Here is a 12046-nt window from a genome sequence, read left to right as displayed (position 1 = left end):
CTTACGTAATTTTGCTTCAACCTCACTGTACAGTAGTACATATGCTTATATCAGTGACATGTGGTGAGGTTAATTGCTGGGGGGGCATTGGCTAGTATCAGAGCCAGATTTACACCCCTGTTATGCCTTTGTGTTAAATGCCAATTTATAAAACCGCTCTGACCCAGAGCGGATGATTTACGCGAGTTATACATTTCTTTTCCATATCACCTTCATCCCTTATAATAATATTTTTATTTATATTGCACTCTTTCTCCAAACCGACCTCAAAGCACTTTACAGACCTCAACACAATGCTCAGTAATACTGCCTAGCAATACAGCGATACATGAGCATGAAAGTAAAGACCCAGAGCGCCTGGCGTAATGCCAAAACTATGTGGTGCACTGACATATGATTTTTTTTTTTTTGAGGCTCAGCCTCCTCCGCTTATACTGTTTGCATGCCCCCAACTTATATGTAACCTAATGTGCATTCATGCCCACGCCCTGACCTGCCCCAGCTTGTCATTGTGCTGAACTATAAGTTGCTGTTTTCCTTTTTCGATTATTTGTTTATGCACTCTGTATTTGGGCGCTGTGGAACCCTCGTGGCACCATATAAAGGATAACGATCATAATGTAACTACGTGTGCATTTGCCAATAACAACCCTACATACAGGGCCGCCATCAGGGGGGTTCTGGGGGCACAGCTGTCCCGGGCCCAGTCTCCCTGACAGAGAGAAGAGGGCCTGGGGTGCTCATGCTGCCACCTGCCTGCCCCCCCCCCGCCGTTCTGCGGTCGCCCCCGCTGTTCTGCCGCTGTCCTACGACCCTCCAGCAGCTCTGTATTGAAAACTTCCCTCCCAAAATGGTCACCGCCACAGAGGAGACAGATATTCAAGATACTAGAGGAGCCCACTAGTATCTTTAATAACTGTCTCCTCTGAGGCGGCGGCCATTTTGGGACGGACGTTTTCAATACAGCTGCAGGAGGACGGAGAGCAGCAGAACAGCGGGAATGGAGGCGGGCAGGCAGCAGCATTAGCATCCCGGGCCCTCCCGACAGCGGCACATGTATGTACGTATGCATGCATGTGTGTGTGTGTATGTAATACACACACACACACACACACACACAAAAGGGGATGGGCCCTGCCTATTTTGTCAGTCCCGGGCCCTGCCTACATATACTTATGTATGCGCTATTCTTTTTTACATCACTTCCTAATGGGATCCGAATCCCAGATTATGACTATGGTAAGCAATCCCCTTGCCCACTCTGCGCCATAGCCAAGCATATGCGTGTTTACCTCGTACATTGCACATGTCTACCCCTACAGCTTGTTGTATGGTATCAAACTACCTCTGAACTCTCGTGAATCACTATATGCACACCTCTGTGTCCTTATGACTACCTATTCCCTGATACATGTGACCCCCCCCCCCCCCCTTGTCTTGCATACGAGCCTACGTACGCACCCTTATAGGAAGCTGCTAATATGCCTGTTGTAAAAAACTTTTTCCTATAAACCAAAACTGTTTTGCACAATACATATACTGTATCCACATCTGCGCACACGAGTCTACACACACATACATATAAATGCGCTTCTAAATACACACCTTTCATGTATATAACTATATATGTGTCCACACATGCATCCCTACACATCCGTGCGCGCAGTGTATATGACCAGCCCTCTACATACATATATCTACGTGTATACGTATATATCACTCTATATGCTCCTATACATACATCATACTTACCTACTTTGCTGCCCCCTTCTCCAGGGGGAGGCAGCGTTGTAGGTGCATGGGGGCGTGGCCGGCAGCAGAATGGGCGGTCTGGGGGCATGGCCGTCAGGAAAATGGACGGTCCGGGGGCGTGGCATCAGGGTCGCGTCATTGTGAATCCGCCTCCCGCTGTGCAGTGCCGAGAAAAGAGGCGCTGTATAGCGGGGGCGGAGCTACGATGACGCGATTCAGCGCGAATTGCGTCATCGGACCACCCACTTGTTCTCTGCTGCGGGAGGATCACTAACACCTGAGGAGGATCACTAACACCTGCAGCAGCAGCAGCCTTATCACACAGGTGATCTGCCGAACTGTGCTGATTATTACTGTGTCTGCAGTGGGACTAGTGGACTCACCTGGGTACATATTCAGGAACAGACCCCAATCGGTCTGATTACAAACAGATTTATGTGAGAACTGTAAAAAAGGTGCATTTCTCTTACGTCCTAGAAGATGCTGGGGACTCCGTAAGGACCATGGGGTATAGACGGGCAAAGAACCTTAGAATGGGTGTGCACTGGCTCCTCCCTCCATGCCCCCCCCCCCCCAGACCACAGTGGATCCTGTGCCCAGAGGAGATTGGGTGCATTACAGGGGAGCTCTCCTGAGTTTCTCTGATAAAGAATTTTGTTAGGTTTTTTATTTCCAGGGAGCACTGCTGGCAACGGGCTCCCTGCATCGTGGGACTGAGGAAAGAGAAGCAGACCTACTTAAGTGATAGGCTCTGCTTCTTAGGCTACTGGACACCATTAGTATCGGAGGGAGTCAGAACGCAGGTCTCCCCTCGCTGTTCGTCCCAGAGCCGCGCCGCCGTCCTCCTCGCAGAGCCGGAAGATAGAAGCCGGGTGAGTATAAGAAGAAAAGAAGACTTCAAGGCGGCAGAAGACTTCAGATCTTCACTGAGGTAAGCGCGCAGCGGTAACGCTGCGCGCCATTGCTCCCACACACTACACACACTAGCGGGCACTGATGGGTGCAGGGCGCAGGGGGGGCGCCCTGGGCAGCAATAAAACTTCTCTATCTGGCATTATAAGGTTGGACACTGAGGAGGCAGTAATTCTTTGAATCCCCTGCCAGTTTGAGTTACTTTGAGCGGGACCGAAGCCCGCCGCTGGAGGGGGCGGAGCTTGGTCCCTCAGCACTAGCCAGTGCCATTTTCTCCACAGAGATCTGCAGAGAAGCTGGCTCCCCGGTCTCTCCCCTGCTGAACACGGCGACACAGGGCTGAAAAGAGGAGGGGGGGGGGCACTTGTAAGGCGCAGTGAGTGTATTAACACAGTGATTAATATAAAAGCGCTATTATCTGGGAGTTTATTTTCCATTGTCAGTTGGCGCTGGGTGTGTGCTGGCATACTCTCTCTCTGTCTCTCCAAAGGGCCTTATTGGGGAATTGTCTCCATATAGATATATCCCTGAGTGTGTGGGGGTGTCGGTACGTGTGTGTCGGCATGTCTGAAGCGGAAGGCTCATCTAAGGAGGAGGTGGAGCAGATGATTGTGGTGTCTCCGTCGGCAACGCCGACTCATGATTGGATGGACATGTGGAATGTTTTAAATGCAAATGTGACCTTATTACATTAGAGATTGGACAAAGCAGAGTCCAGTGAAAAAGCAGGGAGTCAATCCACAGCTTCGGCTGGGTCACTGGGCCCTTCTGGGTCTCAAAAACGTCCCCTATCCCAAATAGCAGACACTGATACCGACACGGATTCTGACTCCAGTGTCGACTACGATGAAGCGAGGTTACACCCTAGGGTGGCAAAAAGTATTCATTGTTGCAATAAAAGATGTTTTGCATATCACAGATGATCCCTCGGTCCCTGACACAAGGGTGCGCATGTATAAGGAAAAGAAACCTGAGGTAACCTTTCCCCCATCCCATGAGCTTAACGAGTTATTTGAAAAAGCTTGGGAAACTCCAGATAAAAAACTGCAGATTCCCAAGAGAATTCTTATGGCATATCCTTTCCCTGCACAGGACAGGGTACGTTGGGAATCCTCACCCAGGGTGGACAAGGCTTTAACACGCCTGTCCAAGAAGGTGGCGCTACAGTCTCCAAACACGGCAGCCCTCAAGGATCCTGCTGATCGCAGACAGGAAACTACTTTAAAGTCTATTTATGCGCATACAGGTGCTTTGCTCAGACCGGCAATAGCATCGGCATGGGTGTTTAGTGCAGTTGCAGCCTGGACAGATACCTTGTCAGCTGACCTTGATACCCTAGATAGGGATACCATTTTATTGACCTTAGGCCACATTAAAGACGCAGTCTTATATATGAGGGACGCTCAAATAGACGTTGGGCTGCTGGGTTCGAGAGCCAGCGCCATGGCGATTTCTGCTAAGCGAGCCCTGTGGACCCGCCAATGGATGGGTGATGCCGACTCAAAGAAGCATATGGAGGTTTTGCCATACAAAGGTGAAGTTTTATTTGGGGAAGGTCTCGCGGACTTGGTTGCCACAGCTACCGTGGGTAAATCTACCTTTTTGCCTTATGTTCCCCCGCAGCAAAAGAAAACTCCACAATATCAGATGCAGTCCTTTCGGTCGCATAAGTCCAGAAGAGGTCGGGGCTCATCTTTCCTCACCAGAGGTAAGGGTAGAGGAAGGAGAGCACCTGCTCCGGCTAGTTCCCAGGAGCAGAAGTCCTCCCCGGCTTCTGCTAAATCCACCGCATGACGCTGGGGCTCCATTGAGGGAGTCCACACCAGTGGGGGCACATCTTCGACTCTTCAGCCAGGTCTGGGTTCTGTCAGACGTGGATCCTTAGGCAATGGATATTGTATCCCAAGGCTACAAACTGGAATTCGAATAGATGGGTGCCCACTCGCCGTTTTTTCAAGTCGGCCTTGCCAGCTTCTCCCCCAGAGAGGGAAGTAGTGTTAGCTGCAATTCAAAAGCTGTATCAACAGCAAGTGATTGTCAAGGTTCCCCTAGTTCAACAGGGGAAAGGGTACTATTCGACCCTGTTCGTGGTCCCGAAGCCGGATGGTTCGGTCAGACCCATTTTAAATCTAAAATCCCTAAACCTGTACTTGAAAAAGTTCAAATTCAAGATGGAATCGCTCCGGGCTGTGATCTCCAGTCTGGAAGGGGGGGATTTTATGGTGTCACTCGACATAAAGGATGCATACCTTCATGTCCCCATATATCCTCCACATCAGGCGTACTTGATATTCGCTGTACGGGACTGTCATTACCAGTTTCAGACGTTGCCGTTTGGGCTTTCCACGGCCCCGAGGATTTTCACCAAGGTGATGGCGGAGATGATGGTGCTCCTGCGCAGGCAGGGAGTCACAATTATCCCATATTTGGACGATCTCCTGATAAAAGCACGATCGAGAGATCAATTACAGAAGAGCGTGTCGCTCTCCCTGAGAGTGCTATAACAACACGGTTGGATTCTCAATCTGCCAAAGTCACAATTGATTCCAACGACTCGACTATCATTCCTAGGCATGATTCTGGACATGGAACAGAAGAGGGTTTTTTTCCCGAGGGAAAAAGCCCAGGACATCCAGAACATGGTCAGAGACTTGCTAAAACCAAAAAGGGTGTCGGTTCATCAATGCACTCGAGTTCTGGGGAAAATGGTGGCAGCCTATGAGGCCATCCCCTTCGGCAGGTTTAATGCCAGGACGTTTCAGTGGGACCTCCTGGACAAGTGGTCAGGGTCCCATCTACTAATACATCAGAAGATAAGCCTGTCCCTCGGGCAAGGGTGTCTCTCCTGTGGTGGCTGCAAAGTGCTCACCTTCTAGAGGGTCACAGTTTCGGCATTCAAGACTGGGTTCTGGTGACCACGGACGTGAGCCTCCGAGGATGGGGAGCAGTCACACAGGGGAGAAGTTTTCAGGGCCTATGGTCTACACATCAACGTACTGGAATTGAGGGCCATATACAACGGCCTACGACAAGCGTAGAATCTTCTTCGCGACCTACCGGTTCTGATTTAATCAGACAACGTCACACGTAAGCGCTCTGTCAGCGGTCTTCATTCCGGGAGTGGACAACTGGGAAGCAGACTTCCTCAGCAGACACGATCTCCATCCAGGAGAGTGGGGACTTCATCAAGACGTTTTTACAGAGATAACAAGCCTTTGGGGAATTCCTCACATAGACATGATGGCCTCACGCCTCAACAAGAAGCTTCGGAGGTATTGTGCCAGGTCAAGGGACCCTCAGGCAGTAGCGGTGGATGCCCTGGTGACACCTTGGGTGTTTCAGTCGGTCTATGTGTTCCCCCCTCTTCCTCTCATCTCAAAAATATTGAGAATCATAAGACAAAAAAGAGTGAGAACAATCCTCATTGTTCCAGATTGGCCTCAAAGGGCCTGGTATTCAGATCTTCAGGAGATGCTCACAGAAGATCCATGGCCTCTTCCTCTCAGGAAGGACCTGTTACAACAGGGGCCCTGCGTGTTCCAAGACTTACCGCGGTTACGTTTGACGGCATGGCGGTTGAACACCGAATCCTAGCTGGGAAAGGTATTTCGGAGGAGGTCATCCCTACTCTGATAAAGGCTAGGAAGGAGGTGACGGCAAAACATTATCACCGTATCTGGAGGAAATATGTTTCTTGGTGTGAAGCCAAGAATGCTCCTACGGAAGATTTCCATCTGGGCCGTTTTCTCCACTTTCTACAGACAGGAGTGGATATGGGCCTAAAATTAGGCTCCATTAAGGTACAGATTTCAGCCCTATCTATTTTCTTTCAGAAGGAATTGGCTTCTCTCCCAGAAGTCCAGACTTTTGTAAAGGGAGTGCTGCACATCCAGCCTCCTTTTGTGCCCCCAGTGGCACCATGGGACCTTAACGTGGTGTTACAGTTCCTGAATTCTCACTGGTTTGAGCCTCTTCAAACGATTGAATTTAAATTTCTCACTTGGTAGGTGGTCATGTTGCTGGCCTTGGCATCTGCAAGGCGGATGTCCGAATTGGAAGCCTTGTCTCACAAGAGCCCCTATTTAACCTTCCATGTGGATAGAGCAGAGTTGAGAACTCGGCCTCAATGTTTGCCTAAGGTGGTTTCTTCATTTCATATGAACCAACCTATTGTGGTGCCTGTGGCTACGGGTGACTTGGAGGATTCCAAGTCCCTGGATGTAGTCAGGGCCTTAAAAATCTATGTAGCCAGAACGGCTCGAGTTAGGAAAACAGAAGCACTGTTTGTCCTGTATGCAGCCAACAAGGTTTGGCGCTCCTGCTTCGAAGCAGACTATTGCTCGCTGGATCTGTAACACGATTCAGCAGGCTCATTCTATGGCGGGATTGCCGTTAACAAATTCAGTAAAGGCCCATTCCACTAGGAAGGTGGCCTCTTCTTGGGCGGCTGCCCGAGGCGTCTCGGCTTTACAACTTTGCCGAGCAGCTACCTGGTCAGGTTCAAACACTTTTGCAAAGTTCTATAAGTTTGATACCCTGGCTGATGAGGACCTTGCGTTTGCTCAATCGGTGCTGCAGAGTCGTCCGCACTCTCCCGCCCGGTCTGGAGCTTTGGTATAAACCCCATGGTCCTTACGGAGTCCCCAGCATCCTCCAGAACGTAAGAGAAAATAAGATTTAAAACCTACCGGTAAATATTTTTCTCCTAGTCCGTAGAGGATGCTGGGCGCCCGTCCCAGTGCGGACAAAATCTGCAAGGCTTGTATATAGTTGTTGCTTACATAAGGGTTATGTTACAGTTATGATCAGTCTTTAGCTGATACTGGTTTTTATTCATACTGTTAACTGGTTGCGTATATTCCAGGTTATACGGTGTGGATGGTGTGGGCTGGTATGAATCTTGCCCTTAGATTAACAAAATCCTTTCCTCGTATTGTCCATCTCCTCTGGGCACAGTTTCTCTAACTGGGGTCTGGGGGGGGGGCATGGAGGGAGGAGCCAGTGCACACCCATTCTAAGGTTCTTTGTGGTGCCCATGTCTCCTGCGGAGCCCGTCTATACCCCATGGTCCTTACGGAGTCCCCAGCATCCTCTACGGACTAGGAGAAAAAGATTTACCGGTAGGTTTAAAATCTTATTTTTTTCTACTGCTACTTGACAAATGAGGAGAGAATTGTCTTTTAAGTGTTTTTTTAACATAATAAATTGTTATATTATTATTACCATTACAGGTTGAGGAACCCATATCCACATATTCCGAAATACGGAATATTCCGAAATACGGACTTTTTTGAGTGAGACTGAGATAGTGAAATCTTTGTTTTCTGTGGCTCAATGTACTCAAATTTTGTTTAATACACAAAGTTATTAAAAATATTGTATTAAATAAACTTCAGGCTGTGTGTATAAGGTGTATATGAAACATAAATGAATTATGTGAATGTACACACACTTTGTTTAATACACAAAGTTATCAAAAATATTGGCAAAAATTACCTTCAGGCTGTGTGTATAAGGTGTATATGAAACAAATACATTCTGTGCTTAGACTTAGGTCCCATCACCATGATATCTCATTATGGTATGCAATTATTCCAAAATACGGAAAAATCCGATATCCAAAATACCTCTGGTCCCAAGCATTTTGGATAAGGGATACTCAATCTGTATCAGTATATCTATCCAATCACTTAAATTTAGCGCTGCTATATCCTACATATTTGCCTCCCTTCAAGATCTCCTTTACTGGCATCTCTCCGCCGTAGCTCCATCCAGCTACCATCGTTAGGTCCATGTTATTGTAAGCGTGGCTTCTGAGGGGGCTTATACGGTATGTGTGAAAACAGGGAAAGAAGGAAATGAAAGACAGGGAGAAAAGAGTATAGAAGGGAGCTAAGAGTGGAGAAAGGAGAAAAAATGAAAATGGCCGCAGACCAAAGGAAGCATGTGCATACCTCCCAACTTTGTCCTGGTCCAAGGAGGGACACACGCGCGGCAAAGCCGCGCGCTCTCGAAAAGGGGTGTGGTCTGTGCAAAAGGGGGCGTGGCTTTGCGGAGGACCCGCAATCGCAAGCCACGCCCCCGTTTTCGTCACTGAGCTGGCATGCCCCCTCTCCTCCTGTCTCCACTGAATAGACGCAGAGCCTCCCAACTGCCCCCCCCACCGCGGGACACTGCGGCCCGCGGGTGGGACAGCGGGACAGTCCCCAAAAAATGGGACTGTCCCGCGAAAACCGGGACAGTTGGGAGGTATGCATGTGCTGTGGAGCTGTGTCAGATGCTGCAGGGTTAGAATCTCTACTCCTAATGCTGCCTCTGTTCTCCCTTCCCCCTTTACATATGGGTAGATGCTAGAATCAAGTGGGCTAAGGGACCTTTTCCGTCTGGGGGAGGAGTTATGACACAAGAGGGAGGAGCTACGCCAGCGGGATAGTTCCTCTACTATCCACGCCACCAACTATTACCTTTAGTAATCAGGTGGCGAGCGAAGCGAGCCACCAAGCCCGAAGCGTGGCGAGCGAAGCGTGGCGAGCGAAGCGTGGCGAGCGAAGCGAGCCCGCGAGGGTACTTTTCGGGTACCCTGTTCGCCCGTAGCTCCTCCCCCTGGGGACGTGTCTCCTCCCCTAGATACGTCAGAAGGTCCCTTCTCCCACTCCGAAATAGAATCAACCTTTACATATGCCTTTCTGAGCAGGGAGGGGCAGCCCTTCCTCCACGCTTCCTCTCTCCCTCTGTTCCCACCAGTCCTTTGCTAAATCTCTCTCCTGGACCCTCCCCCCTCCTCTTCCCTCTCCTTGCAACTATACTTCTCCAAGCTTGCTACGATATTAGGGGCCCATCCTAATTGTTTATCCGCCCTCGCGACTATTTGTCGCTCGGTTTCCTAGAACTCAAACCCTGCACGGGTAACCTCGGATACGGAACACAGAAACAGCGCGGTAAGAAGATTCGGGATCCGGATTGAAAGTCGACAGTGACTAGGTCGACAATGTCTAGGTCGACCACTATTGGTCGACAGTAACTAGGTCGACAGGGTGTCTAGGTCGACAGGGTCTTTAGGTCGACAGGTCAAAAAGTCGACATGACTTTTTCACAAATGTTTTCTTTTGTTGAACCTTTTCATACTTAACGATCCACGTGGACTATGATTGGAACGGTAATCTGTGCCGAGCGAAGCGAAGGCACCATGCCCGAAGCATGGCGAGTGAAGCGAGCCATGCGAGGGGACGCGGTGCACTAATTGGGGCTCCCGGTCACTCTACGAAGAAAACGACACCAAAATAACATTAAAAACTCATGTCGACCTTTTGACCTGTCGACCGGGAACATGTCGACCTAAAGACCCTATCGACCTAGACACCCTGTCGACCTAGTTACTGTCGACCAATAGTGGTCAACCTAGACATTGTCGACCTAGTTACTGTCGACTTTCAATACCGCACCCGAAGATTCACCAGTATATGGAACTTTGTTATTACACCAAATGGGAGCATGAGCAAGTAATCACGTCCAGAGGACTGTAAAGATCTAGGTAGGAATACCATAAATTGTATTGGACTTTAAGAGGATAAGACATTCACACCACTTAAAAGCCTTTTCAAGCACAGGTGTCAAAGTACACCATCCAAGTGGGGTAAACCGGCTCCTGTGTACCCACAAGGAGAGTACATGTGTAAATGTTTGTGTGTTTGTCTTTTATCTTATGTCTATTTAGAATAATGGTACAAGTTTATATCTTATATAGTGTGCAGACTATTAGTAAATTTTTAATACGAACACATATTTAAATAAATAAAATATATATTTTTTTATGTCCATTGTGTAATATCTTTTATTATTAATATTAAGATATAGTTCAGACGTATATATATATATATATATATATAGAGAGAGAGAGAGAGAGAGAGAGAGAGAGAGAGACTTATTTCATACAACGGATTAAATACTTTAGGAATCATACTTATTATATAAGCTAGGGGTGCGCCGAACCTAAAAATATATAAAAACACAAGGGTATCTAAGGTGGTCTGCATCCTGTTTCGGCACTAGAAACGACTTTCTAAGGTGGCCTGCATTCCACTCCATCTCCCAGAATGGCTATCTAAGGCTGTCTATGGGGGTCATTCCGACCTGATCGCTCGCTGCAGTTTGTCGCAGCGCAGCGATCAGGTCGGAACTGCGCAGAGGGGGTCGCTGGGTGGGAGGGGGTTAGGGGGAGTGGTCCGGCCAACGCAGGCGTAGCCGTACCGTTGGGGGGGGGGGGGCGGTCCGTGGCAGCTGCGTGACGTCACGCGCAGCCGCTGCGGGCCAGGGAGCGATGAGTAGCTCCCGGCCAGCACACTAAAGCTGCGCTGGCCGGGAGCTACTCTCGATCAACTCAGAATGACCCCCTATGTGTTCTGCACCCCGTTCCGGCACCCGGTACATCTATCTAATGTGGTATGCACCCCGTTCCGGCACCCGGAACAGCTATCTAAGATGGTCTGCACCCCATTCTGGCACCTGGAACTGATATCTAAGGTGGTTCTATTCTGGCACCCTGAACATCTACAGATGGAGCCCTCCTCATCTTGGCCAGGGCAGTCGGATTTAATCCCCTGCTGTATTGTTCTTTCTGTATTGTATTGCAGCTAAGAACAATAGATGAAAGGTTTATGCTAATAAACCATGGTGCGCCTAGGCGCAGCAGAGAAGCCAAGATGAGCGTGGCTCCATCTGTAAGTTTGTTTGGGTGTTCTGCACCCAATTCTACCAACCGGAATGGGTATAACGGCGCCCCACCCCACAATAGAGCGTGTGGTCAGGGGCGTGGAGAGACATGCTGAGTCCCAGTAATATAACGGAGTGTGGCCTAAATTGGGGTTGTGTCTACACCCCTGAAATAAATAATTGATTAAAGTATTAGTCGTGCGCAATTTATTCAACAGGGCCATGTTGCTTGATCGGAAGCGGGTCCCTCCTCTTCGGCTGGTGGCACCATCTTCCCAGTGACATCTGGGAACATGGCGCATGTGCACTACAGAGCAAAGACTATGACACAGTGCCAGAGTCTTTGCTTTCAATGTGCGGCGGCCATCTTCCCGATGTTGTCACTGGGAAGATGGCGCTGCCCAGCACCGCCAGGAGTAAGTATATTTGGGAAGGGGGAGGCGGACTCCCCTGTCGGGCCCCTCCAGCAGCCTGGGATGTGGTAAATAATACCCGCCTCTCGGCGCCACTGCGTTTGGCGCTGCTCATAAATACTAGTTTTAATTATATTTTTTACAAAGGCGGTGTAGTCACACCCTCTACCCTCCCAAGAAAAACAGTGTGCAAGGGGTCATTTATTGTCAATTATTTATTTATATTTTACTGCATTAAAAAAAAAAACCCTCCCTATGCA

The sequence above is a fragment of the Pseudophryne corroboree genome, chromosome 9, assembly GCF_028390025.1.
Source record: "Pseudophryne corroboree isolate aPseCor3 chromosome 9, aPseCor3.hap2, whole genome shotgun sequence".
Taxonomy (NCBI): domain Eukaryota; kingdom Metazoa; phylum Chordata; class Amphibia; order Anura; family Myobatrachidae; genus Pseudophryne; species Pseudophryne corroboree.
The sequence above is the reverse complement of the archived record's forward strand: the minus strand, read 5'-3'. Positions refer to the sequence as shown.